This window comes from Mirounga angustirostris, unplaced genomic scaffold, assembly GCF_029215605.1.
Source record: "Mirounga angustirostris isolate CCGP_5_RB_7025 unplaced genomic scaffold, mMirAng1.0.hap1 SCAF_1, whole genome shotgun sequence".
In the NCBI taxonomy this organism is placed as follows: domain Eukaryota; kingdom Metazoa; phylum Chordata; class Mammalia; order Carnivora; family Phocidae; genus Mirounga; species Mirounga angustirostris.
The window spans coordinates 191,802,469-191,823,135 of NW_026991709.1; the positions used below are offsets into that span (position 1 = coordinate 191,802,469).

The 20,667-nt window shown below is 42.9% G+C and overlaps 1 protein-coding gene across 1 annotated transcript in view; it reads left to right on the forward strand.

The window, feature by feature from the left end:
* The first annotated feature begins 5,386 nt into the window (after positions 1–5,386).
* ERC2 (ELKS/RAB6-interacting/CAST family member 2) overlaps positions 5,387–20,667 on the forward strand; it is an 832,212-nt gene continuing 816,931 nt past the window's right edge. Inside the window, exon 1 of the mRNA XM_064593283.1 lies at positions 5,387–5,515. The gene's annotated coding sequence lies outside the window, so the exon portion shown is untranslated. The remainder of the gene's footprint in view (positions 5,516–20,667) is intronic.

Genomic DNA, 20,667 nt, shown 5'->3' on the forward strand with positions numbered 1-20,667 from the left:
TGTAGTTATTTCTCTCCTTAGGGGCTTCCAAGAGGACTTTTCCATCTTGAAATTGTTCTTGAAAAATGAGCATGGTAAAAAGTCCTTTTAATTTTACAGCTTTTAGCATAATTTAAAATGTATTAATGAACTACCTTTAAATAGCCAAATCAGGGAATGCAGAAAGAAGAGGAGGCCTAAGGGATGGGCAGTAGATCATGGAAAATACCATAAAGAAATAAACACAGGCCAGGCTCAGGGCTTGGCATGGCCATCTGCCATATCTTTCCAGAAGCAGAGTAAGGAATACCCAATAACTATAACAATATCTACTTATGCAGTTTCCCCCAGGTTTGATTTCTTTGGGGAATCTGGTAGCTAGGCCAGATTCAGGCTTTGGATTCTACTGGACTGTAATGAAGGGCTTTGTCTAAGCATAAGGAAGCTGGCTTTCCAATGCAGGGAGTAATTATGGCTGCAAGGAAGAGAAAATTGCTCAAGCTACCTGAGGCAGAAAAAAGAACGGTATGTATCTACTGGAAGGATACAGAGGCATCTTGTGGAACCCAAGGACAACAAGGGTGGCCAGAATCATGAGTGGCCAGAATTGGGGAAATGGAAAGTTATTGGAAGCCAAGGAACTAAAGCAATTGATGTAATTTTACATTATATAGACATTTAACCAACATTTTTGCAAGCCCCTGAAAGACTTGCATACCTTGAGATTACAGACTTACAGAAAACTGTAAATGGGGAATTAATAAATGTTTATAAATGTGTATAAAACATAACTTTATGGTTTTTCATATTTATAAACATTTCATTCCATTTGAAAATAATTGTAGGTTAGATTTTCTTCTCATTTCACAATAATTCTTATGTTCTATGATTATGGACCAATCATAGCCACAGTGAAATGTAATAAATTAGCCAAATAATTGTAAAAGCAAAGCTAAAAAAACTTTCAAAAATTTCCACAGGGAAGAAATATTTTGATGGTGCTGGATTTTGATATGCTTGCTATGATGCTTAGGGTTACAAAGGCCTTAAAACATTCCTGGCAAAGAGAATTGGCTTAGATTGGCTTAGTTAAGCCAATAGGTTGGCTTCCTAAGGGTCAGGTGATTATTTCTGATCCAATTAACTGTGGTGGTGGTGGTGCTAGTGGGTCAGTTAATTGGGTCTTTTTTCTTTTATGGCAGCCCAATGATGTTTCTCTTGAATTAAACTTACCTTGTTAAGAGACATGTACAAATGACCCCATGCCTAAGGACAGATAATTGTGAGTTGTTTGGGATTTGGTTTCTCATCTAACTAAATTCTTCTCATGGCTAATTACTGTCCTGGGTTACTCATCCATGCCCATGGCTCTAATTACCAAACATGATGACTTCCACACACTGTCTTCATAATCTCTCATCTGACTTCAAAGCACACTGAGATAGTCACTTTCTGGATATTTCCACCTTGAGGTCCCTGGCATTACAAACTCAAAAAGCTCCAAATGAACCCATAAATTATTCATAAATTTTCTATAAACCTGTATCACCCACCTCCACCTTTATTTCCAGTCTAAGTGAATGACACATTATCCAGTTGCCTGAACCAGACTCCTGGGAGGATTCTTGGCTCCTCCCTCTTGTCCCATATCCAAGCAATCACCAAGTCCAATTGATTTTGCCGTGTCGATTCTGGAGCCAGACTGCCTTGTGTTGGAAGAAGTAATTGAGAGAATGTGTTCACCAGTTGACCATGAGCTGGAACTGGGTAATCTGAAGCTCCTCATCCACTCTGCAGTCCTTAGAATGTATACTCTGCTCACCGTTCCCACAGTGGGGCCCGTTTTAAGGACGTAGCCTTGAGAGAGTAAGGTGTTGTTGAGATCATCTGGACAGTATACATGACTGAATGCTGTTAGGGCCTCTATATAAACTTTTAAGATTCTGATGGGCAGGTGCAAAGATCTACTCATCTTGGAATCACTGGAGATTAGCCTTGTATGTAAGGTCCCTTTCTTATTAAACCTGACACCTACCAATCTGGAATGGTCTGCCTCTTTCTTTGGTCTCTCCTTGCCCTCCATGTAAGGGGGCCAGTTTGTGAACCAACACATAGATTTGAATCTCAGTCCTGCATCTTCCTGGTTGTGTATATGTGTAAAAGAGAGAGAGGTTGTTGTTTCTGTGTTTTATGACTCTGTATCATTGTGCAACAAGAACAATCATTTCTAACCAGTGCTCAGTTCCTGGGCCACTTGGCCATCATGTCTACCTACTGGCTAGTTTTAAGAGGGTTGGCAGTAGTGACTGAACATATTGGGCAACATGGGGCTTTAGATACAGTTGTGTTTTTTCACTGTGGAGATTTTGTTAATTTTTCTACTTGGTTCAAAAAAAAGCATATATATATATATATATATATATATAGGAGTACACAGTTTTCTTTTTGTTTCAGGCTCCAATATGGCCCTGGGCAGAGCTGATAAAACTGGCTGATGGGGTAGAGGCGGGGTATAAGCAAAAGGGGGAATCAGAGATGCTTCTAGGTTTGTACCTGAGCAACTGGATAAAGGGTGGTATCATTAATCTGATGGGTGACCTTGGGAAAGAAAAAATGTGGTACATAAAAATCCAGAGTCCTGTTTAGAACTAATCAAGTTTGAGATGCCAGTTAGATACCCACATTGTTGTTATCAAGTAAGCAGTTAGATATTCAAATCTTTTAGACCTTTAGGAATCTCAGTTTCTGTCTATTTGGCTGACTATTCTCCTTTCTTTCTTTTTTTTTTTTTTAAAGATTTTATTTATTTATTTGTGTGAGAGAGAATGAGAGAGAGCACATAAGAGGGGGGAGGGTCAGAGGGAGAAGCAGACTCCCTGCCAAGCAGGGAGCCCGATGCGGGACTCAATCCAGGGACTCCAGGATCATGACCTGAGCCGAAGGCAGTCGCTTAACCAACTGAGCCACCCAGGCGCCCTGACTATTCTCCTTTCTGTCGACCAGCAAAGGTCTTAGAGCTCATTTCTCAGTGACTTTGGTACCATGGTTTTGGGTGCCCTAGTTCTGATTTGGGCTACAAGCTCACCACTCAGTACCCACTGGCTGACTCATTCCAATGGCCCAGTTTCAAATACTGTGGGGAGATCTTGTGACAGCCCACCCAGGGGCAGATGTTCTCCAAAGATTCAATCTCCTATGGTTGGCTTCACAGAGTTATGCAGGCTGCTGCTCTGGGCTGAGCACAGGGTGGGACAGGAAGGGTGGATGTAGCAAGCAAATTTGATGACATTTTCCTTGGGAATCCATTTCTGAACCCCAGGGAAAAGGTTGGCTGTCCTTCCTACATGCTGTTACACTACCCAGAGCATTGTTCCTTCATAACCGATATTGTAATGGCCTGTTTTCTTGTCTGTCTCCCTTACTGCAGTGTACCTTAAGATCCTTTAGGTCAGCTTTTTAATTTTTCAGATGAGAAAACTAAGTCCCCGAGAAGATAAAGATGACTTAAGATCCCTAAAACTTCCAGTCCTTGTTTTACTACATAAAGTTGCTTTCTGTTTAAAGTGATTATTCTTAACTTTTTCAAGGACCCAATGCAAAAGAAATCTGTTGAGAACCATAGATCTTCTTTCTGGGGGTAAAATGTACATAGGCATATAAACAAGAACTTGTCCCAATGAAGTTCAATGATTGTTGTTTAGAATCCATGGATCAAAGGAAAAGAGAATGGGTAGCCAAGAATAGTGAGCTTTAGGCATAGATTTAAATACATTCTCAGCTGGATATGTTATCTGACTTTTCTGAAAGATAGTAAATATCCTAAAGAGCTTTTTTGAGAGTAGTGGAAAAAATGTAAGTGGTGCACATAGGGGGTAGTCAATAAACATTGGTCACATTTCAAAAGATAAGGGATTTTAGGACTTCTCAAAGCACTCTCAACAAGGTACATCTATCTATCTATCATCTATCTATCATCTATCTATCTATCTATCTATCTATCTATCTATCTATCTATCTATCTATCATCTACCTAACTAGTAAAGGCTATCAAGGCGGTATACAGAAAACTAAACACAACAGGTGTTGCTTGGTTTTACCCTGGAGCATTCAGGTCGACAGAATGAGTGCTGATTTCTTGGTGACTGAGAGAAAGAAGAGGGTAAGGGCAAAGGGGCCTCAGGGGCCATGAGTCTGTGAAAAACTATGAACACTAGAGGTGTAAAAGGAAGGCTTAAGGAACAGGGCATTTGAGTAGAGTCTACTTCCTTCATTAAATATTTCAATTCCCATCATGGGAGGAAGGAAGGAGTCATCCCTAGTCATTGTGCTGATTCCATACCTCTGCTCATCCAGACATCCCATGGCTGGATTTAGCTTCATTTGTTGGAGCTTCCCAGGAGGAGACATTTAGATTTGGCCACTGCAATTGCCGGCAGCAGACTCATCAGGACAGGAAGGAAATCACTGCTCTAGTCTTGCAAATTGACTACTCAGTGAGAGACCAAATCTGGAGATTCCAGTGAGGTTTGGAGTCCCATCCCTAATATAAAACGGTAGTGGCTGGTGCTCCAGACTTGTTGGGTGGAAGCTTTTTCCAATGAAAAACGTGTCCAACTCCTGCTGCACATTATCTTGAGGTGTGTATGTGTGTGTGTAATTAACTCAGACACCATCTTTCTACCGTAAGTGGGACGATGCACGCACATTGCAGGGCACAGAGAAGGCATTCAGTGAATGGCAACTATGATGTTGATAGTTTCTTTTTCCTTGCTCCCTTTTTCATCTTCCATTCTCTCTTTCCCTTAGGGGAGCAAGAAAGTGAAAATCTTATGAAATCCCTTCACTCTCCTAAAGAAGATTAAGCTAATAGGAGGGTGCCAGGGTATGGGAACCTTGGACACCCCCCCCCCCAAGCTTAACTTAAAAGACAGTTGCATCCCGTCTACCAAGTACCATCCCTGTCCCTGTCGCCGAAGCCACCTGACCAGTCCCAGGAGTGCCTGGCAGCCTTTGGAGGGGGTACCCGAGAAGGGGCGTCGGGGAGAGGAGATGAGGGCCAGGTGCTTCGAGAAGGCGGCTGCCTGGGAGGTGGCGCTTCGAAGACCCCCGTCACCCGGGGTCAGGCGCTCTCTGCTGCCCCCCGCGGAGGCGCCCGCGTCCCAGCCCCGGCCCCCCCAGCGGCTCCTCGGGAATGCTGGGAATGTGAGTCAGGCCGCGGCGAGCAGGCGAGCGCGCGGAGCGGCCGGGCGGGGGGCCCGGCGGAGCGCAGCCCTGGCAGCGCCGCGCGAGCGCGCGTCTCGGGACTGCGGCGGGTGCCGCCCCCTCGGCCGTCAGCCCCGCCCGGCCCCGCGCCCGGCCCCGGCCCTCGGAGCCGTGCCCTCCCTCCCAGCCCCGCTCCACCTCCTCCTCCTCCGGCTCCTGCTCGCTCGGGCTCCGGCGCCGGCGCCGGCTCCGGCTCCTCCCGGCCGCCCGGGGCCAGGGCGACGTGAGGTTGTAAAAATCCATGTGGGACGGCCCCGGGGCGAGCATCGGAAAGGTGAGACGTCGACGCCGGGGCCGGGGCCGCTGGTCGCCCGGCTCCCTCGGGGCGCCGGTGCCGGGCACCCCTCGTGCCGGGTCCCCCTCACTCGTGGGGAGCTGCAATGCGTTATCGCGGGGAGCCGAGGGGTGAACCATCCGCCTCCACCGGGGCTTTCTGGGGCGGGGGAAAGGATGGGGCGGCCTAAGGGCGGATTTGCCTTGATGTAGAAGCCCCCGGATTGGAACAAGTGCACGGCTTGCTCTGGCGCGCTGGCGCCGCTCGCTCGCCCCGGCGGCCCGGGCCACCTCCCGCAGTCCCTCTCCGGCAGCCACCCTCACTGCCATCGCCTTTCTTCTCTCCAGCTCCCCCCTCTTTCTCCTGGCTTTTCCCCTCTTGCCTCGAGGGGTGGGGTGTTCTCAGGGGCAAGGGTCTCGGGGAACCCCAAGCAGAACAAAGTGTTGAAAGGTGGAGCCCCAGCCCAGGGGGGTGGGGTGCCTGGATGCCTCGGTGGGCTCCGCGGGGAAGGTATTAAGAAAAAATAAATCGTGTCAGGGAAAATGAAGCTGGCTTTATTGGGGAGGGGTAGAGGGTGGTGGTGTATAAAAACGAATACGATGTGAAATTAAACTGAACGACATTCCTTGCCTCCCCCTCCCCATCTCCGAATTTTACAATAAAAGGGGTACTTAGAAGGTTGTACCTAATTTTTAATTTTCATTTTTAAAAAATTTTCGTCCGAGCCTTTGAAAGATCATCTTAGGACAGTGAAGATTAAGGGCTGCTTTGGTGCGGGATAATAAAACAGCGCTCATAAACTCTCGGATCGTCCCGGCCTTATTTATTTTGTACTTAAGGGTCTCTCTTCTCTTTGCCAGAGAGGGAGGGTCTGCTCTGTTAGGAACGGATCGATTTTAGGCGGCTACCTGCCTTTGCTGGATGAAAGGCAATTTACTCCCGGAGTGGTGAATTGTCAGGTCCCTCTGTGATTGACAGTCACACCTGCCACTTATGTGGGCAGAACGGTGACCGGTAAAACCTCAAGAACCAATCAACGCTCGGGAGAGAAGGGCAGCTCCCACTTGTCATGGTTAGTTTCCTGGTTGGCTTTTTAAATCAGTGGTTTTACTTAACCATTGGTTTCCCCAAGGTATGAGGCTCCAGCTGTGAGAGGGAGACAAGCGGGAAGAAAACTCTTCGTAAATGCGCTTAGAACCAAGTATGCTTGACTTGTGTTTGTTTCTTCTCTTCTCCTTCTCCTCTCACTAGTTGTAGTAGTTGGGGATGCTCAGGCCATTGGCTTAAAATGAAAATGAAATGGATCTGTGTAAAAAATGCAATGATAGGGGTGTGTGTTGGGGGTTAGAATTGTCCACCTCTTTCTCTAGAATTTCAGGCTCCTTTATAAGAGACACCGTTTACTGATGAGCTATCTGGAAAAAGGGTGTGGCACTTTGTCTCCTATGGTCACTCTTGTCCTTGTAAAGTCACATTGTTTTCTCAGTATGCAGTTGTAATTGGCTCTGTTAATGGGTTTATAAGATATTTTTGAAGCAGACAAGCATGCTTTATTAGGATTACCACGAATAGAAGAGGTGCCTTTAGTTTTTGACAGTGTAACTCAACTTCTGGAAGTGAGGGCTTGCCTTCTTCACTTACAGTTTGGCTGTCAGTTTGGATGTGGCAGTGGGGTCGAGCCAGATCCTTTCCGGAGGGTAGAAGAGTTTGCCTTTAAGGTGAGTTTGCCTCTAAGGTGAGCCATCTTGTCTGTCTGCTTCTGTGCTTTAATAAAAGCCCTGCACAGTTTGGGAGGGCGGTGTGTGGATGGTGATGGAAGCATGGTTTCATCAGCAAGACTTTCTTGGGTGGATGGAGTGTGGGCAGCAGGACCAGCTCCTCCTCAGTGCTCTATAAATGAAAGGCTTATTTTTTTCAGTGCCCTTCTCCCTGAATTCAGTAGAGAAATTACTGGTTGATCCTGTTACCTTATAGAAGCTGTATCTGAATGTGAATATAAAGCTGTGCATTCAGTGTTTCGTGAACAGATTATGAGCCAGAGTACACTGATTAGGATTTTTCATGTGCGAGCCAGGTTTGTCAAGGTAGTATTATTACTATTACTATTATTATTGCTATTGTAAATGCTAGCCCTTTGTGGATATTTTACATACATTATCTTTTTAAAAACTTTCAGAGCTCCTATGAGGTAGGGGTTATTATTACCCCCAAATTATAGATAAGGAAACTAAAAGGGATTATGTATCTTGCTGCAGTTTAGGGTAAGAGTGAGCACTTGAGTCCAGGTTTCTCTGACCCAGAGCCTGTGACCTTGAATTCAAATATGGTTGTGCCATCTATATGTGTCCGTTCTGAAGTATGGACTCTCCCAGCATAGATAGGTGCTATTCTGTTTCCAATCCACTGCGATGTTAATGGCCTTTGCACTGTGTGCTTTGTCTTTCTGAAGGCCATCATTTCACCAATAGACAAATTTAGTAACTTTGTGTATTATATATTTCTAGTAAGCCAGCTTTGGCCCAGTGGAAATTTGGTTCCAAATATAATGATGATTATTTAAAAGAAGGTAAAACAAAACAAAATCCACACTCTTCTATTTTTACTGATACCTTAAATTTCCAGTTGGAGTTCTGAATAGGTATTGGTTGAATACATGCTCTTACCATTTGGTTGGCTTTTTTTTTCTTTTGCTAAAGGATTAGAATTTTATTTTCTCTTTCACTTACAAAGACTCTTTTTCTCTTAGCAATTAAATATAATTGTATTTAAAATCATTCTCTTGAAATAGTATGGCCCTCTTGTTTTATTATGTTGGAAAGGCTACAAGACTTCAGCCTTATCAGTGTCTTCCCTTTGGTGAAACTCAGTGGTCATGGTTTGCCCACATAGATACCCTCGAATATTAGTTTAAATGAATGGTGTTGGAATCCATAAATTCACCTCAACAGATAGTCTTTGACTTTGGTGAGGTTAACTTTGTATAATCTACATTTTTGTTTGTTTTACTAGGGACACCCTTTATAAACCCTTTTATCGTCTAAGAAGTTAACATTTTGGGGACACCTGGGTGGCTCAGTCAGTTAAGCGTCTGCCTTCGGCTCAGGTCATGGTCCTGGGGTCCTGGGATTGAGTCCTGCATTGGGCTCCTTGCTCTGTGGGGAGCCTGCTTCTCCCTCTGCCTGCCATTCCTCCTGCTTGTGCGCACTCTCTCTCTCTCTCTAATAAATAAATAAAATCTTTAAAAAAAAAAGAAGTTAACATTTTGGCTGTTATACTGGAGACCTATTTGCCAGCCAGTGGTTTAGTTTCAGCAATTATTCCTTGATACTTTATTGTGACTTTCCTTATTTTAGAAAAACAGAACAAATGGAAAATAGAAAAGCACTGGTATTAATGATAATTGATCCAAAGGTAGACATCACTGGGTGTACCAAAGGCAGAGATTCTTCAGTTTCTTCTTTCTTGTGTGAAGAAAAGGAACAAAGTGAATTAATATGTAAGAAATGCTGAAATACATCAATTGATAAAAGTTACATTAGTCAACTTTTGCTGTGTATCAAAACTTCTTGACTATAGCAACAGGTATTAATTCTCACACTCCTGAGTTTTTAGGTTGACTGTGATTTGACTGATCTAGGCTGCGCTCCTGGGGTAGTTCTGCTGTCCGTCCGCTGCACTTGGTTTTGGTCTGCTCCGCATGTGTTCTGGGGCCCAGGCAGAAGGGATAGCAGCTACTTGAGGCATACCCCTCTTGTGGCAGATAACTGGATTTGATAGCCGAGTCAAGTGGCACAAGCAATGTCATTTTCATAAATGACCTTTTTGGACATAGCCCGTCACATGGTGAAGATCAAATCCATGGGTAAAAGTAGATTCTGCCCATAGTAGAGGAGGGAATATTTAATGAACTATAATCTGAACTCCTACAACATTTTGAAAGCATGGTGTCTTAGAGAATTTTAGTTTTTTCATCTTGTTTTTGGGGAATACAGTCTTCATCGCCTCATTCCCACAACTAGCTTTATGACATATAAAGCTAGTGTTTAACTTTTACATTTCAGGAATATGCCATGTTTGATTCTAGAAGACTGACTGTAAATGTGGATATGAATATGTACATGAATTACTTAAATTATCAAGGCACTGTTCATTAGAACCTACTGTGTTCTAAGAGACTATGCTCAATGGAATAATGAACACAGGAGTTTTTGTCTGATGTGGGTTCTGCCACCATAGAACTTATTATTAGGAGTAGGTGTCAGGAAAGACTTCTTGCATGAAATGGCATTCTCCTGGACCTTGAAGCAGAGATAATGTTGGAGATACATATAGAGCAGATAGATACATGCATAGTAGAAATGTAAGAAGAATATCTAGATATGAGTTATTCCATTTGGCCAGAGGGTAAGAGAGGTTAATAATAATAATAACAACAGTAATCATAATAATAGCAGTAATTACAGCTCAACTTTTATTGAGCTGTTAACTACTGTGCTTAGCACTTTACATAAAATATATAATTTAATATTGGGATAGACATTACTGATTGCCTATCCAATATTCATTGTCTCCTTTCTAACTAAAAGAACCCAATTTTGTTTGAGATGGTAATATGGACATCTCACTTTCCAAGACTCCCTTAACAGCCTAGAGTGGCCATGGGACTCAGGTCTTATAATGATATAAGTGGATGTTGTTGGATGGGGGCTTTCTTGAAAGCTTAGTGAGGAGGACACACTTGGCTAGTATACCCCAACAGCTTTGGCCCCTTTCTGCTTCTTGCTGCTGGGAACTTAGGTGCAGTGCCTGAAAGGGAAGCAGCCACCTACAACAACAAAGATAGGACCAGGTATTAAAAATGGCAAAGCTGGAACTTGGAAGGGCGGGTCTTGATCTTGATGACATTGTTGAGCCATAGTACCAGCCTAAACTGACTTCTCCCAAACTTCTTCTTCTTTTTTTTTTTTGGAGGGGGAGGGGCAGAGGGACAGAGAATCTTAAGCAGACTCCATGCCCAGCACGGAGCCCAGTTCGGGGCTGTATCCCAGAACTTTGAGATCATGACCTGAGCTGAAATCAAGAGTCAGACGCTTAACCATCTGAGCCACCCAGGTGTCCCCTTCCCATACTTCTTATTGCTCAAAACAAATAACCTTCTTACTTGCAAGCCACTATTTGTTGCTTATAGTCAGACATAATCCTCACTGTTATACTCTCTCAAGAGCTTCTCAAAGTAGACACCATCATACCAATTTTATAGGAGAGAACATTGGAACTCAGATTAAGGAACTTGCACAAGATCTAGGATTCATTACTATGTCATTTTGACTGCCAGGCCCTTCATCTTGCCTTTGGCTGGGCAGGGTAAGTACTACAGCAGAGAGAATGTTGGAAAAGTATGCTGGGGTAAAATTGAGGAGGTAACGATTCCAGGTTGAAAAGTTTGAGTTTTATTTCATGGGCTAGCAAGTATAAGATGATTTGAAAAAGACAGAGACTGGAGGTTAGAAGACCACTGAAGCTTAAGTATGTGACACCCAGTGTTTAGTGTGAATGAAGGTGGAGGAAAAGCTGGGCACAAAGCAGAGCTGGGAACATGAGAAGAGAATGGAATTGAGCGAATACAAATCATAGCTGGCTGTTAACCTGTTCTTCTGAGAACAAAATGAAAGTCTCCTGAAGGTTAGTATTAACTTCTACTAATGGCTTCACATTTGCCAGGAAGTAGGGAATGAGTAATGTAGAGAATTGCTAATGGGATGTGAATCATTATTTAGTGCAGTAGGGTGGAGATGACTTATGGTCCATACCATTTGTTGTGTGACATGATCTTGGTCTGGCTCTGTCTGTCTTGTGCCAGTTAAAGGGAGCAGAGATGAAGGGTAAGACCAGAGGGTGGTCAATGGTACAGCAAATCTGTCAGAGGACATCTGCTAAACATTCAGGAGCTTTCCTGGGGGTGGGGTGGGGTCACTTTAACTTCCTGGGCCTCCCTTTTTTCCCCTCTCTGTCTACTTTTTTTAATCTGTAAAACAAAGGATTTGGTTTACATTAGTGGTTTTCAAATGTTTTTCAGCTGTAGAAACTTTTTTTGTGTTTCCTAAATAAAAACTTATCTGGACCCTCAGTACAGTTAGAGAAAAAAGCAGAGTTGCCCTGAAAATTCAGAGTCCAGGTTTGTGTTGTTTGAGATGCCTTCATGTTGAGGCCACTACTCTACAATGACCCCTATACCACCCTCCCAGGTCTAGGATTTGAGAACCTTAGAGCTACGTAGTTGTTTTATTGGAGCACCCTCTTTAACAAATCCCTTTGTTATCCCACAGCTTGTTGGTCTTCATATCACCAGGGGTAGAGATTGTTCATGTTCTCCCTAGCTACTTTGCTCTCCTTCCAGGTTTATGTTGGAAGTGACTTGTGTCACTTCTTTGCTAGAATATTTAATTTCCAGTGTGAGACCATCCAGTGCTCGCTTCTGCTATGATGGTCATGGAAGCATGTGTTGAGATGGAGCTCCCATCTGCCTGGGTCCCTGAGTCACTGATTGAGCAACTGGCATTGGACATACAATGTGAGCAGGAAATAAACCTTTGTTGTTTTAAGCCATTGAGATTTTGTGATTGTTTGTTGATGTGACACTTTTTAAAAAGCTTAGCCTATCTGATCATCTTTTAGTACATGGGCCAAACTTCATATATCTTCCTTTTTTTAAAAAAATATTTTTTTATTATTATTATTATTATTATTATTATTATTATTATTATTATTTTTAGAGAGGGAGTTAGGGGCGAAGGGAAAGGGAGAGAGGGAATCTTAAGCAGGTTCCATGCCCAGTGCAGAGCCTGATGTGGGGCTTGAACTCACACCCTGAGATCATGACCTGAGCCGAAATCAAGAGTCAGATGCTTAACCGACTGAACCACCCAGGCGCCCCTAAAGATTTTATTTTTAGGTAATCTCTATACACAATGTGGGGCTCGAACTCATTACCTGAGATCAAGAGTTGCACTCTCCACCAGCTGAGTCAGCCAGGCACCCCATCATTTAACTGACTTTTTACGTGTCTTCTGGATCAACCTAAAGTCTGTCCAACTTGTTCTTACTTTGTGGTTAGGGAAGCAGTGGGTAGGTATCAATATCAGCTGTCCATGCAGGTCTCTGTACTAATAGATTCCTTGGATTGGAATACTTATGCTTAGTAACATTTGCTTTCATGTAAAAAAAAGTCTGAAGACATATTATATAGTGCATCTTATTTTCCTAAAAAAAAAAAGGCTTTAATTTAATGACCTGTTGCTTTTTTAGGTAATACAGCTCAGTGGCTTGGGGAAGAATAATGATTATCAGTTACCATAATAATGGCTACTATTGATTACTTATTCATTGATTTGTGAAATATTTATTGAGTATCTACTATGTGATGGGTACTAGGGGGTATAGAGGTGAGCTATAGATAGTTCTTCACTTGGAGCTTACACTCTTGTTGGGAGTTGTAGATAAGTTAGCTCTGTTCTGTGAAGGATACCATTTACTGAGCATCTACTATGTGCTAGGTGCTTTATATTCCTCATTTCAAACTACCTATAATGGTAGGTATATTACTCCTATTTTATAGATGAGGAAACTGAGGCTCAAAGAATTTTCTAAGCTCTACGAAGGCAAGAAATTTGCTTTTTGTTGTATCCCAAGTGCCTAGAGGAGTCTTTTTTTTTTTTTTTTTTTAAGTGGGCTCCATGTCCAGCATGGAGTCCAATGTGGGGCTTGAACTCACGTCCCTGAGATCAAGACCCTGATATCAAGACCTGAGCTGAGATCAAGAGTCAGACACTTAGCTGACGGAGACACCCAGGTACCCCACCCCCCAGAAGAGTTTTTAACACATAGTAGATGCTCAAATAAATATCTGTTGATTGAATGAATGAACAGAAGAATTTGCTTAAAGTTAATGCTGTGGCAGATCTAGAATTTGAACCCACATCTGCCTGACTCTCAAGGTCGCTAAATTATTGCTTGCCATAGTAGGAGCAGTGTGTGGCCCCATGATTATAACAGAAGCAACAACCGAGTCCCGTTGTTGATGCGAAGGCACCAGGAAGAGCCAGGCTGTTTTTCTTCCACAGCTGGGGCTGAGTCCTCTGTGTGATTTGCTTCTCACTCTGCCTTGGCTGTGGAAGCTCAAGGCCACAACCTCGCTGACTTAATTGTTGATATAATTGGTCACCCCTCTCTTGGGCCAGTTCACCTTCTGCCATAGTCAGATTTTCTTAGCCATCGGCTAGCTCTGTTTCCCAGTGTTGTGCCTCAAGTTCTGCATTTAACTTTTTGGGCATTCCTTTTCCACTTCCATCTTTCAGATTTATTGCTTTGAAGGTCCAGGAAATCTCTAGTTGCTGGCATCTAGTGGGCACTCAACAAAATTAAAGAGAAAGAAGAGAAAGGGAAGAAAGGCTGCCAGTACTTTCAGGAAAGAACTAAGTGATAACTTTTTCCTGGAAGTCAATAGTGAGATTGTGGCCCCAGCAGAAGAAAAATATGGGTTGGGTGGGAGGGCATCCCTGGGATACACCTATAGATGGAAGGCCAGTGACAATAATCATAGGTGCTTTATAGAAGCAGTTTTACTTTGCTTTGGTTTATTCTTTAGATTCTACATTTTGCTCACTTGATTCTCTTGTATGTGTGCAGTGCGTTCGCTCGTGTGTGTGTGTGTGGGGGGGGGGTCTGATAGTGTTTCTTTCTTTTTTTTTTTCCCCTTTCCTTACAGCTTTCCACCCCTAAAGGTAGTTGTCATTACATGATTTCAGAGTATGAATGAATTGCAGGCAGCAAAGTGCATTCCCCGTAAATGTATTAAGAGCGAACTATTAATTCAAGGCAACTCCTTAGTGGCTCAGAAGACAAGAACTTGAATGGGAATTGAACAGTGTGACTGTTCTGTAGGAATACTCTCAGATCCTTACACAGACTGTGAGAGACTTTCCACTAAAGCAGTGTGGCTAATTATAATAAGAAAGGGCAGGGTTTTAGATAAGAAACTAAACCTAGTTGTGCATTGTAGTTACTAGCTCCTATGTAGCAAGTTTCTCTAAAACAAGGTGGGTGTGGTCAGGGTGGGAAGTTAATCCTCTGTGGGTCCAAGGTGACTGAAGGTGGGGTCTGGGAGTTGCTCTGGGGGTGAATTCTGCTCTGAAGGTGGAGGTTTGAGCTGTTCTGCAAGATACGTGGTTGGATTGGTACCGTGATCCCTTGTTATTTTCTTGGTGATACTGGTAGCCACCAAACTTCTACCACGATGGCTTTCTTATGCCCGGTTTCAGGCAGATTAACCATGCTGCCTTCCTGCCAGCCAGCTCAACATTAACTATTATCACCTGGAGGCGCAAGACAATGGCTCAAAAGGGCAGGATCCTGGGAGCAATGTTGTTGACTCTTTCACATTTGGCTCTCAGGAGAGGGCTTTTGATGTATTTTCTTTCTTTCCCATGATGTGCGTGTGTCTTTTTCCTTCTAGGTAAAGTTCCCACCTACCCCGTCTTTGTTTTGCATTTTGGCCCTTTAACCCTCTTGTTCCTGGAACCTCTCCTTGGGGGGGATGCAAGAGGTTTGGTTGTGAATGGGATGATAGCTTGGCATTCTTAGGAACTCTTTGAAAATAGATCTTGTTTGATGCTGGGTGGATACAAAGGCAACTGAGTTTCAGGGACCGCTGTTCATCAGGCTTGCAAGCACAGAGCAGTGAGCAGGGGTACACAAGGGAAATTCTTTACCTTTTTGGTCAAGTTCAAGAAAAAGCTATCTTTTCATACATGGGCTTCAAATACTTTGACAGCCCATCTTGAATTCAGTAACACAAATAGTTGCTTAGAATAACTTAGAGCAGATTCTTTTGGATAAAGAGACGTGAGCACTGACCTGCGAGTCAAGAGACCTAAGTTCCATTTTTGGCTTTGCCACTAGCTTTCTCCTTATTTGGGGATCTCTTGGTATGTGTCAAAATCATCTGGTCCTTTTCCAGATCTAAAATGATATTTTTTTACGACAGTTTTTTCGTGCAAAGAATTGATGGAGTAGCTGTCATTTTATTAGCTATTTTATTCTGGAAAACAAGCATGGCCAGTGTGCTTTCATGATGGACTTTATTAACAAAGAGTTATGTGTTTGTATTATGTAGTCACCATATGTGTGTGTGCTTCATGCCAGTCCTCTGCTGGGCACAGGGGGGTGCAACTGTAATCAGAGCAAGTGATTTTTAGGGACTCAGGAGTTGTAGCCTTTAGTGGGGCACTAGATAAGTAAGCAGGCTATTGTAATGGGAACTATTATGGGGGAACACCCAGGCTGTCATGGAGGATTTAGGAGATTCATGGATGAAGGATGAGGAGGGCTTCTTGAAGAAGGTGACACCTGGGGTGAGGTAGAGCACTAAGTGGTGTTAGCTGGGTGCCCTTGGTTTTGATGGTGCAAATAACAGAGGGGACAGTCTAGGTCCAAAGGTGAGCAAGAGAATGGGAGATTTGGGATTTGGGGGAGTGAAAGTAGACCTGTGGAACTGGATGGGGTATGTTGAAAGGGGCCAGACAGAGTGGCAGGTGTGAAGACCCTATGATCCACTAAGGAGATGAGGTTTGAACTTAATCACCAAGGAGTTTCAGTAGGGGGCTGACACAAGCAGAGATGCTGAATTCTCTTTATTCTTTCATTCCACTTTCATGGCAGTAACTACCTGCTTTTGGTGTTTGTGGATTGTGTGGGGTTTGAAATTGGGATGAGGGAGTGGTAGAATGACCTGGAAAGCAATAGAAAGATTATGAATATGGCCTCAGGAATCCTGGCAGTGCCCATTCTTTTTTATTTATTTATTTATTTATTTATTTTTTAAAAGATTTTATTTATTTATTTCACAGAGAGAGACACAGCGAGAGAGGGAACACAAGCAGGGGGAGTGGGAGAGGGAGAAGCAGGCTTCCCGTGGAGCAGGGAGCCCAATGCGGGGCTCGATCCCAGGACCCTGGGATCATAACCTGAGCCCAAGGCAGATGCTTAACGACTGAGCCACCCAGGCGCCCCCTGGCAGTGCCCATTCTGAGTCCATTGACCAAACACAATTTATGCAGCCTTAATACCTTTAAAAGACCACTTTCTAAGTGAAGATGCTCCTGATCTATAGTGGGACTCCACACTGCTTGTTGGTTTTGAGAATCTCTCCAAATGTCATCAGGGACCAAGTTCTTTTCAGTGAGCTGTTTTTTTTTTTTTTTTTTTTTTTTAAGATTTGATTTATTTATTTGACAGAGAGAGAGATAGCAAGAGAGGGAACACAAACAGGGGGGTAGTGTGAGAGGGAGAAGCAGGCCTCCCGCCAAGCAGGGAGCCCAATGCGGGCTCTGTCCCAGGACCCTGGGATCATGACCTGAGCCGAAGGCAGAGGCTGAACGACTGAGCCACCCAGGTGCCCCCCTTTTCAGTGAGTTTTAGGCAGAGCCAGAGAGTATGGCTCTTGTTTTAAAATCTTTGCAAATGTTTGCAGTTAATGGATCGCATTAGACTGACTTTGTTAGACTAATAAAAGGCAATTCATAGTCTACAGCTTCTGAAAGTGGTGTGAGGAAGTTCATGAGCAGAAATGGTTTACTCCCTGAACTGTAGAGGATTGAGTGTGCTACAGCCACATTCAATGTCCTGTGCATACCAGATGCGTATGACTTACACCACTTTTGTATATTAGATAGTAGCATTGCTAAACTGTCTTTTATACATAAATCTTGACTTCCATGCTGCAGCTTGTGAACCAACATTTTGAGCTATTTTATTCAAGGCCTTAACTCCTAACAAATAGTTTTATTTCAGCAACACCACCATATGTGTATAGCAGAGTTTGCATGATCATTTGAATATTTCTTGAGTCTTTTTTTTTTTTTTAAGATTTTATTTATTTGAGACAGAGAGAATGAGAGAGAGAGAGAGCACATGAGAGGGGGGAGGGTCAGAGGGAGAAGCAGGCTCCCTGCCGAGCAGGGAGCCGATGCGGGACTTGATCCCGGGACTCCAGGATCATGACCTGAGCCGAAGGCAGTCGCTTAACCAACTGAGCCACCCAGGTGCCCCGAATATTTCTTGAGTCTTGTCGTTATTTTATAAGTAAGTGAAATGGAAAAATATAGGCAGTAATGTAGGGAGAAGTATGAGCCTCATAAACTTAATGTAATTGAGGCAAAGGTGGAAACCATTAGACATGTCCAGTATGGATGGTTTACTTTCAGCCAGATGCTTTGGACTTAAGTTGGCTACCTCTATATAGTTGTGAGGGATAAGAACAAAGTTAAAGGCTATGAACATATGAGATGTTAGAAACAAGCTTTGAGGGGCGCCTGGGTGGCTCAGTTGGTTAAGCGACTGCCTTCAGCTCAGGTCGTGATCCCAGAGTCCTGGGATCAAGTCCCATATCAGACTCCCTGCTAAGCGGGGAGTCTGCTTCTCCCTCTGACCCTCCCCTCTCTCATGCTCTCTCTGTCTCATTCTTTCTCTCTCAAATAAATAAATAAAATCTTAAAGAAAAAAAAAAAAGAAACAAGCTTTGAGGATTATGATAAAGGGCAAGATGTAATTTGGGATTTTATTATTTACTTGTTTTGGTAACAGAGCTTCCCTTTTTAACATTTAAGTCTAGCAACTTTTGTTCAGCTTTTTTAAAAAAAACATATTCATAAAGCCATTTTCTATAAAAGTAGGGGATAGAAATTGAATTTCTCATCAGTCTTATTTAAGAGAGTCCACCAGAGTCAGTAACCTCTTTCTCTGGTTTGCTAATTGGCATAGGGGATCACTATGCTAACAAAATTCTCTGTGTATTTTGGCAAGCAAGTAAAGAGAAACCAAAGCGAATAAAGTGGTACTTAGCGAAGGATACACGTCAATGGATTTTCATGATTCTATGGTTTCAGTTGGTATACTGTAGAACAGAAAAAGACAAAATGCATCTTAGTCTTCATCATAAACCTTAATGATGCTACGAGGCTTTGGAGGCAAAGAGAAAGGGTAGGAATTAAAGTTTGTGTATAGTTAACCTCACAGTCCCCTAATTCTCCAGGTCAGAAGGATATGGTGGTGATCTGTCTGTTTTGGAAAATCTGGTTGATATCTGGGAGCTTATCTAACTTCCTTTGTGGGCCTAGCCCACTCCTAAGCAAAGGATTGAATGGGATGCAAAATTCCAGTTCCTTTTGATGCGTCTTGTGGTGAATAATAAATTATGGGAGGTGTTAATCAGGTAGAAGATGGGAAACAATAGCTGTTGGATTTTTAGTCTCTTTCTGAAACTGAGAGACTTAGTTTATCTTCAATTAAAAAGGCAGGTAACTATTGGATTGGAAGTTCAAGAAATTTACAGGTATCTACTATGTGTCAGGCACTTTGCTAAGCATGTTCAAGAATTATCTCATTTAATCTTTACAATAAGTCCATGATTCAAGTATTATTTCTCATGATGAGGAAATTAATGTTTAGAGAAGTTGAGAAACTTGCCTTCAGTAGCAAACCCTGAGACAAGTGTGCTAATGAACGTAATTATTTGGGACACCAGTACGTGAACAAAGGTATGAGATAGGGAGGAGAAGGCAGGCAACAAGGCAGTAGCTTATTCAGCAAGCTACTGCAGTGGTGACTGGAGTTTAATCTCACAAGGAAACTCTGGAGATGGTGTAAAACACCTCCCTCAGGATGATCTCACTTGAGGGGTGAGGGAACAGGGATGTCTAACCACCTGCTTCTGTCAGTTTTTTTTTTTCTTTTATTTCTTTAAATTTATTTTTATTAACTTTATTTTTTACTGTGGCAAAATATATATAACATAACATTTACAATTTTAACCATTTTTAAATGTACACTTTTGTGGTATTAAGTACATTCACAATGTTGAAACCATTATGACCATCCGTCTCCAGATTTTTTTTATTTTTTTAAGAGAGGGAAGGAACATGGGAGAGAGAGAGAGATTGAGAATGAGAGAGAATCTTAAGCAGGCTCCACACCCAGCATGGAGCCTGATGTGGGGCTGGATCTCACAACCTTGAAATCATGACCTGAACGGAAATCAAGAGCAGACGCTTAACCAACTGAGCCACTCAGGTGCCCCCATCTCTAGAATTTTTGCATCATCCCAAGTGGAAACTCTACACGCATTAAATAATGACTCCCCATTCCTTCCTGCCCCCAGCTCCTTGGCAACCATGATTCTACTTTCTGTCTCTACGAGTTTGACTATTCTAGGTACCTCATGCAAGTGGAATCATACAATATTTGTCCCTTTGTGTCTGACTTAATTCACTTAGCATAGTATTTTCAAGGCTCATCCTTGATGTAGCATGAATGAGAATTTCATTCCTTCTTAAGGATGAATAATACTCCATTGTATTTATATATCACAGTTTGCTTACCCATTCATCTATTGGTGGGAATTTGGTTTGTTTCTATCTTTTGGCTATTGTGAATAATGCTTCTGTGAACATTGGTGTATAAGCATCTCTGCCAGTTGTTTTTGAGGGTGATTAATTCCCTTGCACTTCTATCTTGAACCCTGCAAGAGCAGAGTAGTTTTCCAAGGTTCAAAAGAAGTCCTCAGTAAAGATGCTGATTTTGGCGGTGTGGAGTCCTTTGGAGAACTCTAAAATGTTCAAGTCAGAGGGACATTAGTAGGGCACTTAACAGCATCTACTCATAAGGTCCTTATACAAGGAAGTGGAGACGCTAGTATTTGAATCTTGAGCTCTTGATTCAAAGCCCATGCTTTTAACTGCTCTGCACTGAGCTGCCTTTAATTATAAGTGTAATAGCACTGGGATACAAAGATGAATGAACCATGGTTATTGCCTTAAAGGATCGATCAGGGTCGAATCATCTGTCTGGCAAAAGGTTCCCGGGAGGGCGCCTGGGTGGCTCAGATGGTTAAGCGTCTGCCTTCGGCTCAGGTCATGATCGCAGGGTCCTGGCATCGAGTCCCGCATCGGGCTCTCTGCTCCTTGGGAGCCTGCTTCTCCCTCTGCCTCCCTCTCTCTCTCTCTGTCTCTGTCTCTCATGAATAAATAAATAAAATCTTAAAAAAAAAAAAAAAAAGGTTCCCGGGAAGATGGTGGCATTACTTAGTACAATCTGGAACT